This window comes from Triticum aestivum, chromosome 5B (assembly GCF_018294505.1).
Source record: "Triticum aestivum cultivar Chinese Spring chromosome 5B, IWGSC CS RefSeq v2.1, whole genome shotgun sequence".
In the NCBI taxonomy this organism is placed as follows: domain Eukaryota; kingdom Viridiplantae; phylum Streptophyta; class Magnoliopsida; order Poales; family Poaceae; genus Triticum; species Triticum aestivum.
This window is the reverse complement of record NC_057807.1, coordinates 492,182,248-492,192,922: the sequence shown is the minus strand read 5'-3', so window position 1 is coordinate 492,192,922 and position 10,675 is coordinate 492,182,248. Positions and strand designations below refer to the sequence as shown.

Sequence of the window (10,675 nt, the reverse complement as noted above, 5' to 3'; positions counted from 1 at the left end):
TTGTCTTTGAGTCGAATAAATTTGTAATATCCAAGTATGGAACCTTTGTTGGTAAAGGCTATGAGTCAGGAGGCCTGTTTTGTTTATCTTTATCAGACGTTTGCAATAAAGTTGTTAATCATATTTGCAACAATAGTGAATCAAATTTGTGGCATTCACGTCTGTGTCATGTTAACTTTGGTTGCATGTCGCGACTAGCGAAGTTGAACTTAATCCCTAGTTTCACCACTGTCAAGGGATCTAAGTGTCAAGTCTGTGTGCAAGCTAAGCAACCTCGTAAGTCTCACACGACTGCGGAAATGAGAAATCTTGCACCACTAGAGCTCATACATTCAGATCTATGTGAAATGAATGGTGTGTTGACAAAAGGTGGAAAGAAATATTTCATGACGTTAATTGATGACTCCACTAGATACTGCCGTGTGTATCTTCTGAAATCTAAGGATGAGGCTGTGAACTCTTTCAAGATCTATAAAGCTGAAGTGGAAAACCAACTTGATCGAAAAATCAAGAGGCTTAGGTCCGACCGTGGTGGAGAGTATTTTTCCAATGAATTTGATGCTTTTTGTGCGAAACATGGTGTCATCCATGAGAGGACGCCTCCCTACTCACCTCAGTCAAATGGGGTGGCCGAAAGAAAGAACCGTACTCTAACTGATTTGGTTAACGCCATGTTAGACACATCGGGTCTCTCCAAGGCATGGTGGGGGAAGGCAATATTGACTGCTTGTCATGTCCTAAACCGAGTTCCCACAAAGAATAAAGAGATAACTCCATTCGAGGAATGGGAGAAGAAAAGGTTAAAGCTCTCTTATCTACGAACCTAGGGTTGTTTGGCGAAAGTCAATGTGCCAATTCCAAAGAAGCGGAAGCTGGGACCAAAAACTGTGGATTGTGTTTTCCTGGGATATGCTTTTCATAGCATTGGCTATAGATTCTTGGTTGTAAAATCTGAGGTACCTGACATGCATGTCGATACGATCATGGAGTCGAATGATGCGACTTTCTTTGAAGATATCTTTCCCATGAAGGATATGGCTACCTCATCTAATCAGGAGATGCCTAGTTCATCGAATCAGGAACCAGTTACAATTACCGAACCTGCCATTTCGATGGAACACTTTGAAAGTCCTATGGAGGAGAACAATGAAGTTCCTATTAGGAGCAAGAGACAGAGGACTGCAAAGTTCTTTGGTGATGATTTTCTTGTGTATCTCATAGATGACACTCCCAGTTCTATTCAGGAGGCCTATGCATCGGAAGATGCAGACTACTGGAAGGAAGCGGTTCGTAGCGAGATGGCTTCCATCTTGGCGAATGAAACTTGGGAGATAACTGATCGTCCTTATGGGTGCAAACCTATAGGATGCAAATGGGTATTCAAGAAGAAGCTTAGGCCTAATGGTACTATCGAAAAGTACAAGGCTCGGCTCGTGGCTAAGGGTTATACCCAAAAGGAAGGTGAAGACTTCTTTGATACTTACTCACCTGTGGCTCGACTGACCACTATTCGAGTTCTACTTTCACTAGTTGCCTCACATGGTCTTCTCGTTCATCAAATGGATGTTAAGACTGCTTTCCTAAATGGAGAGTTGGATGAGGAAATTTATATGGAACAACCAGATGGATTTGTAATAGATGGTCTGGAAGGAAAAGTGTGCAAGTTACTGAAGTCTTTGTATGGACTCAAGCAAGCACCCAAACAGTGGCATGAGAAGTTCAAAAGAACTTTAACAGCTGCAGGCTTTGTTGTGAACGAAGCTGATAAATGTGTGTACTATCGCCATGGTGGGGGCGAGGGAGTTATGCTTTGCTTGTATGTTGATGACATACTGATTTTTGAAACAAATCTGAATCTTATTAAGGAGGTCAAGGATTTCCTATCTTGCTGTTTTGAGATGAAGGATTTAGGAGTGGCTGATGTCATTCTGAACATCAAGTTGTTGAGAGATGATGATGGTGGGATTACATTGCTTCAATCTCACTATGTGGAAAAGATCTTGAGTCGCTTTGGCTATAGTGACTACAAGCCCTCTCCAACACCATGTGATGCTAGTGTGCTGCTTCAAAAGAATCGAAGAATTGCTAGAGATCAATTGAAGTATTCTCAGATTATTGGCTCGCTTATGTACTTAGCCAGTGCTACAAGACCTGACATCTCTTTTGCTATTAGCAAACTGAGTCGGTTTGTTTCAAAACCAGAAGATGTGCATTGGAAAGCTCTAGAGAGAGTTTTGCGTTATTTGAAAGGCACTGCGAATTATGGAATTCACTACACTGGGCACCCAAAGGTGCTTGAAGGGTATAGTGACTCAAACTGGATCTCAGATGCTGACGAGATAAAGGCCACGAGCGGTTATGTATTCACTCATGGAGGTGGCTTTGTTTCTTGGAAGTCTTGCAAGAAGACCATCTTAACGAGGTCAACAATGGAAGCAGAACTCACAGCACTAGATACAGCTATGGTTGAAGCATATTGGCTTCGCTGGCTCTTGAATGACTTGCCGGTTGTTGAGAAACCTGTACCGGATGTCCTTACGAACTGCAACAATCAAACTGTGATCACGAAAGTGAGCAGCTCAAAGGATAACATGAAGTCATCAAGACACGTTCAGAGAAGGTTAAAGTCTGTCAGGAAAATGAAAAACTCCAGAGTTATTGCGTTGGATTATATCCAAACGTCTAAAAATCTGGCAGATCCTTTTACTAAGGGTCTATCGCGTAATGTGATAGATAATGCATCGAGAGAGATGGGTATGAGACCCACAATATGAGTTGTTCACAGTGGTAACCTATTCTTTGTGATCGGAGATCCCGTGAATTAGATGTGGAAGACAAGCTGTTGGTCAACTGAGAGAAGAGTATCCCTACTATTCACAATACCACTCCATGAAGATGCAATACTCTCCTAATCTGCATGGCAGTTTGATGTATATCTTAATGTGTTCTAAGTGACTTATTTAAGCAGAGATGTTATCCTGCAGAACATCTTTTGAAGAACACACCTATATGAGTCTGATTGTCAAATGTCGCAATCTATGAGAGTAGGGTTCTCTCTAGTAAACTCATGAAAGGTCACGGAGTATGACGCATAAGCTCCACCCGCGGGGAAGACCCACAGTAGCCACGTATCGATCAAGGCTTTATGTGAAGCTAGATTCGCAGAAAACTTGCAGTTCAAGGCCTAGTCCACTGTTCAAGTTGCTTACCAGTGTAGCATAGAGTTCTAGGTGGAAGTTCAACTTAACAGTCTCCATTGCAGTACCGGTATATAAAACAGTGTTTTGGAACCAAAGGCAAATTTTTGTGTGCCTCTGGGATCTGGTGGCGGGATTGCTGGAATTTAGTCTATATTGGGGCAGCCCAATAACTATTTCAGAAATTCCTAATAAATCCTAGAGGCCCACTTAGCCCATTTGTGCAAGGCAAGGGATACTACTAATGTTTAGTCCCACATTGCTAGTTTAGAGGGAGTTGGACCTCTTTATAAGGGAGGCTCCTTCCCCACTTGTATGAGCATGAGAACAAGAGGGACATCCACGCGCGCTCCTCCTCCGCTGCCCGCCTCGCCACGCCACGCCTCGTCACGAGGCGCCGCGGGTTGCGGGAATGAGCTGAGCCGATATCTAATTTTTGCCACGCACTACGGGTATATGAAAGGTCACCTGGGAGCTGAAAAGTTTTGCGGTAGTGGATAATGAATACGAACGGCGCACCTCTTCGCGTGCTGCCTGTTCACTTCGTCTCCCTCCGTTGCTTCACCTCCCGGCGCAGCCTGTTCGCGTCCCTCTGCTGTGCCTATATAAGAGAGGTCGCTCCTCTCCCGAGAGACATATCAGAAGGTCTTCTTCCTCTCGCCACACAGTTCCAACCTCTGCGCTACTGCCGTCTTCCTCATACGGGCTTGCGGCGTGCACCGCACGTCGGGACAGTAGGCCTCCGAGACCGCACCTTTTGAGTCCTGTACGGGAGAAGGGTGATAAGGTTTTTGGGGAGCGCTCAGCGCGACTACTGGCTGTTTCATCATGGACGATCCGGTCGCCGACGACTACTTCCCCGACGACGACTTCTTCCCCGACGTCCACGACCTCCTCGACGACATGGCAGGCGAGGACACCGACCCCAAGTCCAGCGCTTCTGCTGCTGCTGTGCCGTACATGTTCTTCTCCTTTCTGTTAGAAGTCCTGCTACAGTTCTTGGTTCTAGTTTCTGCCCTTCGTATGTTAGGTTCTGTTTCTTATAAGCAACGTCATCTAGTGTCTGTTCTAGATGTGTTTAGCTCAACTTCATATATGCAGACGATGTTTACCTTCTCTCTGTCAGATTGCATGACTTGCTTTATATTTGCTATTTTAGTCATGATTTATCTAGTATTTTTGTTAATAAAATCATTCGATAAATTGCTCATATTTCCAACAGTTTTTCTACAAGGAATACCAAATACCCAAATGATGTGCGTCAAAGATCAGAAAATAACAATGTGTTTCTCAGCTTCAAAACTCAGAAAACAAGTATGCATGATACACAGTGTGTTGTGCCAAAGAATGAAAAAGTTCAGTGTGTTGTGGCAAAAATTTCCCTAAGGCCTTGTTCGGTTGCCGTGGTTAGATTCCACGAGTGGTTTCTAACCTCCTAGGGATTGGGTGATCCCCTACTTGTCACCCAACCCCCGCTGTTCCTCATCCACATGAATCCCTATGACCATAACATGTTCGGTTACTCCCTCTCTATATTCTCTGTAAGCATACCAGGTTAGATCGGGAGGAGGAGATGGGAAAGAAGAGGGGGAAAGGAGAAGAAGGAGAAGAGGCTTACCGGGTGGGAGAGAAGGGAAGGGTGGGGAAGTATACCGCCATCGTCGCCTCCGGATGGCTGCGTCGCCGCCTCCGGCGTTGCCGCCGCCGCCGAATCGCGGGAGAGAGAGAGGTCGGGGACTCGCGGAGAGAGGGCTCGAACCTTTTCTTCTCGCGTACCGTTTCGTCCATCGCGGGAGGGATTGGTTCCACGGGTAGAGGGGCGATGATTATATCCCGGGTAGTTCCGCCTGGTTTGGCAGGGATTGGGCGGGGGTGTAGCCCCGACCGGGTTTAACCGAACACACTTATAAAGCAGGCCCGGGTCGAATCCCGGTCGGGTCGAAACCACGGGGTTCGGCGGGGATTGGGCACAAATCCCGGCGGGGGAGGGGCTAACCAAACAAGGCCTAAAAGGAATACCGAGACAAAATGTCATCAGACCATACATAAGAAACTTGTAAGCCCCAGAATAGTCGATCTCCACATCACAGAAGAGAACTAACTCATATTCTAGTTATGACCTTGCAAATTTTACACGGTTTGCACTTCATATTATGAAGGCTTTTTATTAGTCAGTCATACTACTTGATGCCTACAGAAGAGATCACATCACAGTCAGAATCTTTTTTTTTAAGGTTCACAGTGAAAACCTTCACCTCACAGAAGTCAAACTTAATAATACTTTCTCAAAGCACTGTCATAATCATACTTACAATTTGGAAGAAGGGACCATGTGACAGTGACCTCCATCTCACAGGAACCAATCTTGATATTCTCCTTGGTCTTACCAACCTTCTTTGGAGTGAAAGTTTTACGAACTCTCCTCACGTCTTTCTCATCACCGCCACGCAGTGCCTTTGCCGAAAACAAGAGCTTACCTTCGGGCTGCCGAAGCTCGACGCAGACCACACGGCGTGAAAGCTCAAGCCTTCCACCACCATCAACTGGCAACCTATCTCCTTCAAAAGCAAGCAACGGGATCTCCATGTCTTCGAAACTAGCTGTGCTGGCAGTGAATAAACCTCGGCAACCAGGCCAAAACCCATGCTTTCTGACTTTGACACTGATTGCGGCTTCCACACAGTCGTACATGCGGTTCCGGCGAAGAGCTCGTCCTCCACCACCTGCCTCCTTCATCTACCTGCCAGCATCATCCTGCTCCCGGGCCTCCCCTCCATGGCCACAACGCACGGAGCTGCGTCATTGGCACATCACTCTTCTCCTTGGCACCACCTCTTCTTCCACACTCGATCCAGAACGACGATGCATTGTATTTGGCTGGGGCAAGCTAGAAGGCGTGGTGCGCGCCCGGATGGGAAGCTAGCTCGTCAGGGATGTAGGGTTCGTGGAGCAGAGGAATGGGTGGACAAGTGGATTCCTCCGTCACGGACTCAGTCACATCGTAGACACGATCTGCAGAACAATAATCGTCCAGCAGGAACAAGTAAACACCAACAAACATGCATGCCACAATCTGCCGTGATGAGGAAATGGGGCAAAAATCACCTGGTTTTGCTTCGGATTGAGGTGCATCGCCGCGCTCAAAGGCTGCAAACATGGCTGAAGCCCGATCATGGAGTGCGCCGGGAGAGGCCTCCTCTGCTGCCAGGCTTCTCTTCTTGGCTTCCCTTTGCGTCTCCGGATCCGGATTCCCCCTCGTGCGCGGCCTGCCGGCCTTGGGCATCTTCGCACCTTGTGCGCCACCGCCTCCCGCTTCCCTCTCCTTCTCCGGATTCTCCAGGTTCCGGCTTGTAAACAGGAACCTGGTGTGTTGTTGCTTCATATGAACCTGGAGGAGGGAGGAGCAGGGGCGGTGGCATGTGCGCCGGGAGGAGGTCGGGAGTGTGTGGGAGGGGTGCGCCGGGATCCAGGGAGGTTGGGGGTCGGGCACAGAGTGTCGAGCACATGGAGAGGGATGATTGTTACCTCGGCAGGCAGCACCTCTCCCAGGAGATCTCCAAGCGACGAAATCCCCCTCGCAACAGGCGCAAGGTCGGTCAACATCAAACACCTCGCTGTGTGTATGCGAAATTCAGATAGCAGCAACAATACCAAAATTCAGCTAGTAGTAGGAGAGCAATGGTGCAGCACCACATCATCGCTATCTCTCTCGTTCTACTTCTCACAGCCAATTATAGCCCGTTCATGTCTTCTCAGCCCCCATCTTCTCCCCGACGACCCCATCAATGATGATCCCGACACCCCTGCTTCTTTCCCATAGTCACCTACCATAGCTATTATATGGTGCTGGCGGCGTGCGCCGTTGCTGCAGAGCGTGACCCGGCAGGCACGAGTGGACGATGAGTTGATGATAGCAATGTGCTTCAATATATTTCTGTTGGTTACCTACACAAGTTTGAGACCTGTTAAAGTACAATCGCCCTTAGTACTATAATTTAAGCAGGATTAAAGGATGAGTGTAAGAAATCATATATGGATCAGTAGTGGTACAAGAATCACATAAACAAGTATGCATGGATGAAAATTGTAACGTAAGTAGCTTACCATGTCCCTGAGGCCCAACATCATGTTGTCATCAGAAGTACTTACTGGAACAATCCTCGAGGCCAACAAATTCCTAGGGACGACACGGTTCACCTGAAGCTCTATCTTCTTTCTTATCAGCTGCAACACAGGCAAGATGATCTCGTTTGCTACTGAAACATATATCTTAATTAAGAAGACCCAAAAAAATTGTAGAAAAATAGGAACAGGAGAAGCAACACACACATCTTTCCGTTGGGCAGCCTCACATGACTGATCACAGTTGATATACGTATCATGATGTGGAACTCCCAAAAGTGCATTATTTAGAAATCACAACACTCCTAAAAAATATCACAACAAGTTAGATCATCTATGGTTTGTATAAACTCCCAAAACATAGATGCATCGTCTATAACCAGGCCAAAAACACAAATACCATCCACGGTTGGCCGGAACAGATCGTTGCACACATGCTGGAGGAGAGCAGAACATAGCACGCACCACGCTGTCCACACCACACACGCACAAGCAGAACACGACACACACACACAGATCAGCCACAACACATGGCGCGCCCTCTGCCTTTAGTCGCCGGCTCGCGGGTACCCTCAATCACAAACCTGCACGCGCCTCCGACGACCGGGCTCTGGTACACGCCCTCCTCAACGCCTGACTGTCGCATTCACCATCTCCAAAGCAGCCGGCGGTAGAGGCGGCGGGCGACCCAGAGCAGCGCGGCCGCCTCGGCCTCCGCGAGCGCGAGAAGGCCGAGGAGGAAGCCCGCGAGGAACCCTGGCAGCCATCCCGGGCTGAGCTCCCGACGGCGAAGGAGACTACGGCGGGGGGTAGGGAGGCGGGCACGGTTAGGGTTTGGAGGGAGAGGAGAGGGGTGAGGCGGGAGCAACAAGACGGTGGAGGCGACGCAGAAGGATTCTGCAGCGGCGGCGACGACGGCGGCGGCGGCGGATTCTGCAGTGGCGGCGGCGGCGGCGGCGACGGCGGCGGCGGATTCTGCAGCGGCAGCGGCGGCGGCGTTCACACCCGAGGAAATAGATCGAGAGAGGGGTCGAGGCCAGAAAAAAAAAATGGCACGGACGAAGAAAACCCGGTGAAAGTGACAGAGATGGGAGGATGACGAAAATAAAACAGAGGTGGGAGGATGATGAAAATAAAACAGAGGTGGGAGGATGACGAAAATAAACCAGCGAAAATAAACCGCGCAGTCTATTCACCAACTGCTCCATTAGGAGTAGAGATGTCTTGGTAGTCTCCTTCACCGGTTAAATTTCGTCCCATCAATTCTGGTTTATTTTCGTCCTCAGTCCCACCCCGTGCGTAACAGCGATCCCGCCCTGTTCCAGTGCCGATTCCCTCCTCCCACACGGCCGATCGAGAAAAAAATGCTTAGAAAAAGAAATCTACGAAAATAAACCCACGAAAAAAATAAGGGCGGGGCAATTGGTCGCTGAGCGATTCCTCCTGACGTTCGCCGCCGCCGCTCTAGGGTTGTGCTCTTCTCTGGCGTCGCCCTCGGCCCGATCTCCGGTCGCCGTCCTCCACCGCGTCTGCGGCGGCGGCGCGGCGTGGCGCCACCTGCTGCTCCTCCTCACTGCCCAACCGCTCACGCTCGCCCTCCTCGCGTTCGCGCTCCAGTGGCGCGGCGGCGGCGTGGACGACGCCGGCTCCCCTCGCCTGGCCGTGCCGGCCCCGTCGAGGCTGCAGTCCCTCCACTCCTCGGCCGCCTCCTGCGTCGAGGTGCTCGCCGCCCCCGCCTTCCCCTACCTCCGTGGCTGGTCCTTCCACTTCGACGCGCCGGACACCCATCACCCCAAGGTACTACCTTTCCAATCTCACCTCCGCCCTCTTCCTCGCCGGTTGCCGGCCGATGTGTCCGACCTGCTGATCTTTTGCTTGCTTGCCAGGTGTGCGTGCAAACGAGCACCTCCTCGGGCCTGGACCATGGTGCTATCTTCCCTCCTGTCTCCCTTCTTTGATTCTAACATGGTTCTTTGATGCGGTCTTGGTTTAGATTATGCAAGATTAGGTGATGTTGTCTGCCCGCACTTATAGAAGTGGATCACAGATGCGATGGAGCAGAGAGAGGGGCCTTGAGGGGTGAGCTGCTACTCCCGTGCTAACACATCTAGGGGAAATAGCCAGGGAGAGAGAAAACTATGGGAGACAAAAGAAAGGAGATGAGTTAGCCAAGATTCAGGCCAAAATTTGTCATGTTTGAGTTAGAAGCTTTTGCCTCAAAAGGTAACTTTCTATTAGTCGGTTAGTCCCTAGAATATGGTTCAAAATCTGGTCTCAGTAGATTTGTCATGTTTGAGCTGAAGCTTTTGCCTCAAAATCTGGTCTCAGTAGATTTTTTTTCCCGCCCAAATACAGTTGCTAAGAGGAGTTCCTGAAGATAGCTGAATATACCAGCCTACTTGCCTACAACCAAGGCAGAATTATCAGCGTGTATAAGAAATAGTCAGAGCTGGTGACTGAAGAAAGCCTGCAGATAGCGAGAAGACGCGGGTGCATGATACATTGCATACTACAAAGTAGACACGTTTTTACAAATGACATGGCAGGAATATCTATACTACAGTGGAAGCAAAGCATCCTATATCCATGAACATAAATAGTATTCGGATTCAGACATCAAGGAAGAAAATGAGACATTAACATTTGATGAAGATGCAACTTCTTGATAGAAAGCAAGACTGCTTATGAGGGGTGCTGGTGGTAATCAGAAGAAATTTGCATGTGGTGAAATAACTACCTCATAGACGAGTAATTAGTTTTGATGTAGGAAAAATCTGTAGCTGGTTAAGCTTTGATGTATAAATAGTAACACATCACTCTGTGAAAATGTTCTTGTTAAGGTAATTCAATGGGCTAAGTTTTCTAAACCGTGCTGACTTGATATTACACTAAAATCTTGAGAATACTTGATGGACCAAGGCAAGTAGTGTTTGTAATGACTTGGTTTATGGTAGTGCAAAATAAATTATAAATAGAGTTCACAGATCATTGTTATGAAATCTTTTAAACTTGTAGACATTCTTGTTCATATCATCGCATCCACAATGACCTAACTATCTTGCTTACTATGCTTCACACAAATATTTTTTTGTAAGTTTTCTTATTAGAAACTAAAAAATTACACCACCATGTGTGTGGAGTGTGTTGTAGTGCTCCACAAAATATTTTCCATGACTCCAGAAAACTTTTAAGGAATAAGGATAGAGCGACTCACCCACAACAATTTGCATGAAAATCCTTCTATTGTGGTGGAAAATCTAATTATTCCTGAAAACATTACACTGAAAAATATTATTGTGTGTATAATCAAACACTTAAATAACTGACTGGGGGAATATGGAGAATATGGGGGCACA

General features: G+C 47.9%; 1 long non-coding RNA gene across 5 annotated transcripts; it reads right to left on the bottom strand.

Annotated features, from left to right (window-relative positions):
- Nucleotides 1–5,290: 5,290 nt before the first annotated feature.
- Nucleotides 5,291–8,377, bottom strand: LOC123116575 (uncharacterized). 5 transcript variants are annotated; one of them, XR_006457125.1, is made up of 4 exons: nucleotides 7,527–8,377; nucleotides 7,302–7,421; nucleotides 6,303–7,159; nucleotides 5,291–6,209 (listed from the first exon to the last, which is right to left on the bottom strand). It is a non-coding gene; the product is annotated as an uncharacterized lncRNA (long non-coding RNA). The 5 variants fall into 5 exon arrangements; XR_006457124.1 differs by having other exon boundaries at nucleotides 6,303–7,142; XR_006457126.1 differs by having other exon boundaries at nucleotides 6,303–7,421; nucleotides 7,527–7,624; nucleotides 7,720–8,377.
- Between the last annotated feature and the right edge of the window lie 2,298 nt (nucleotides 8,378–10,675).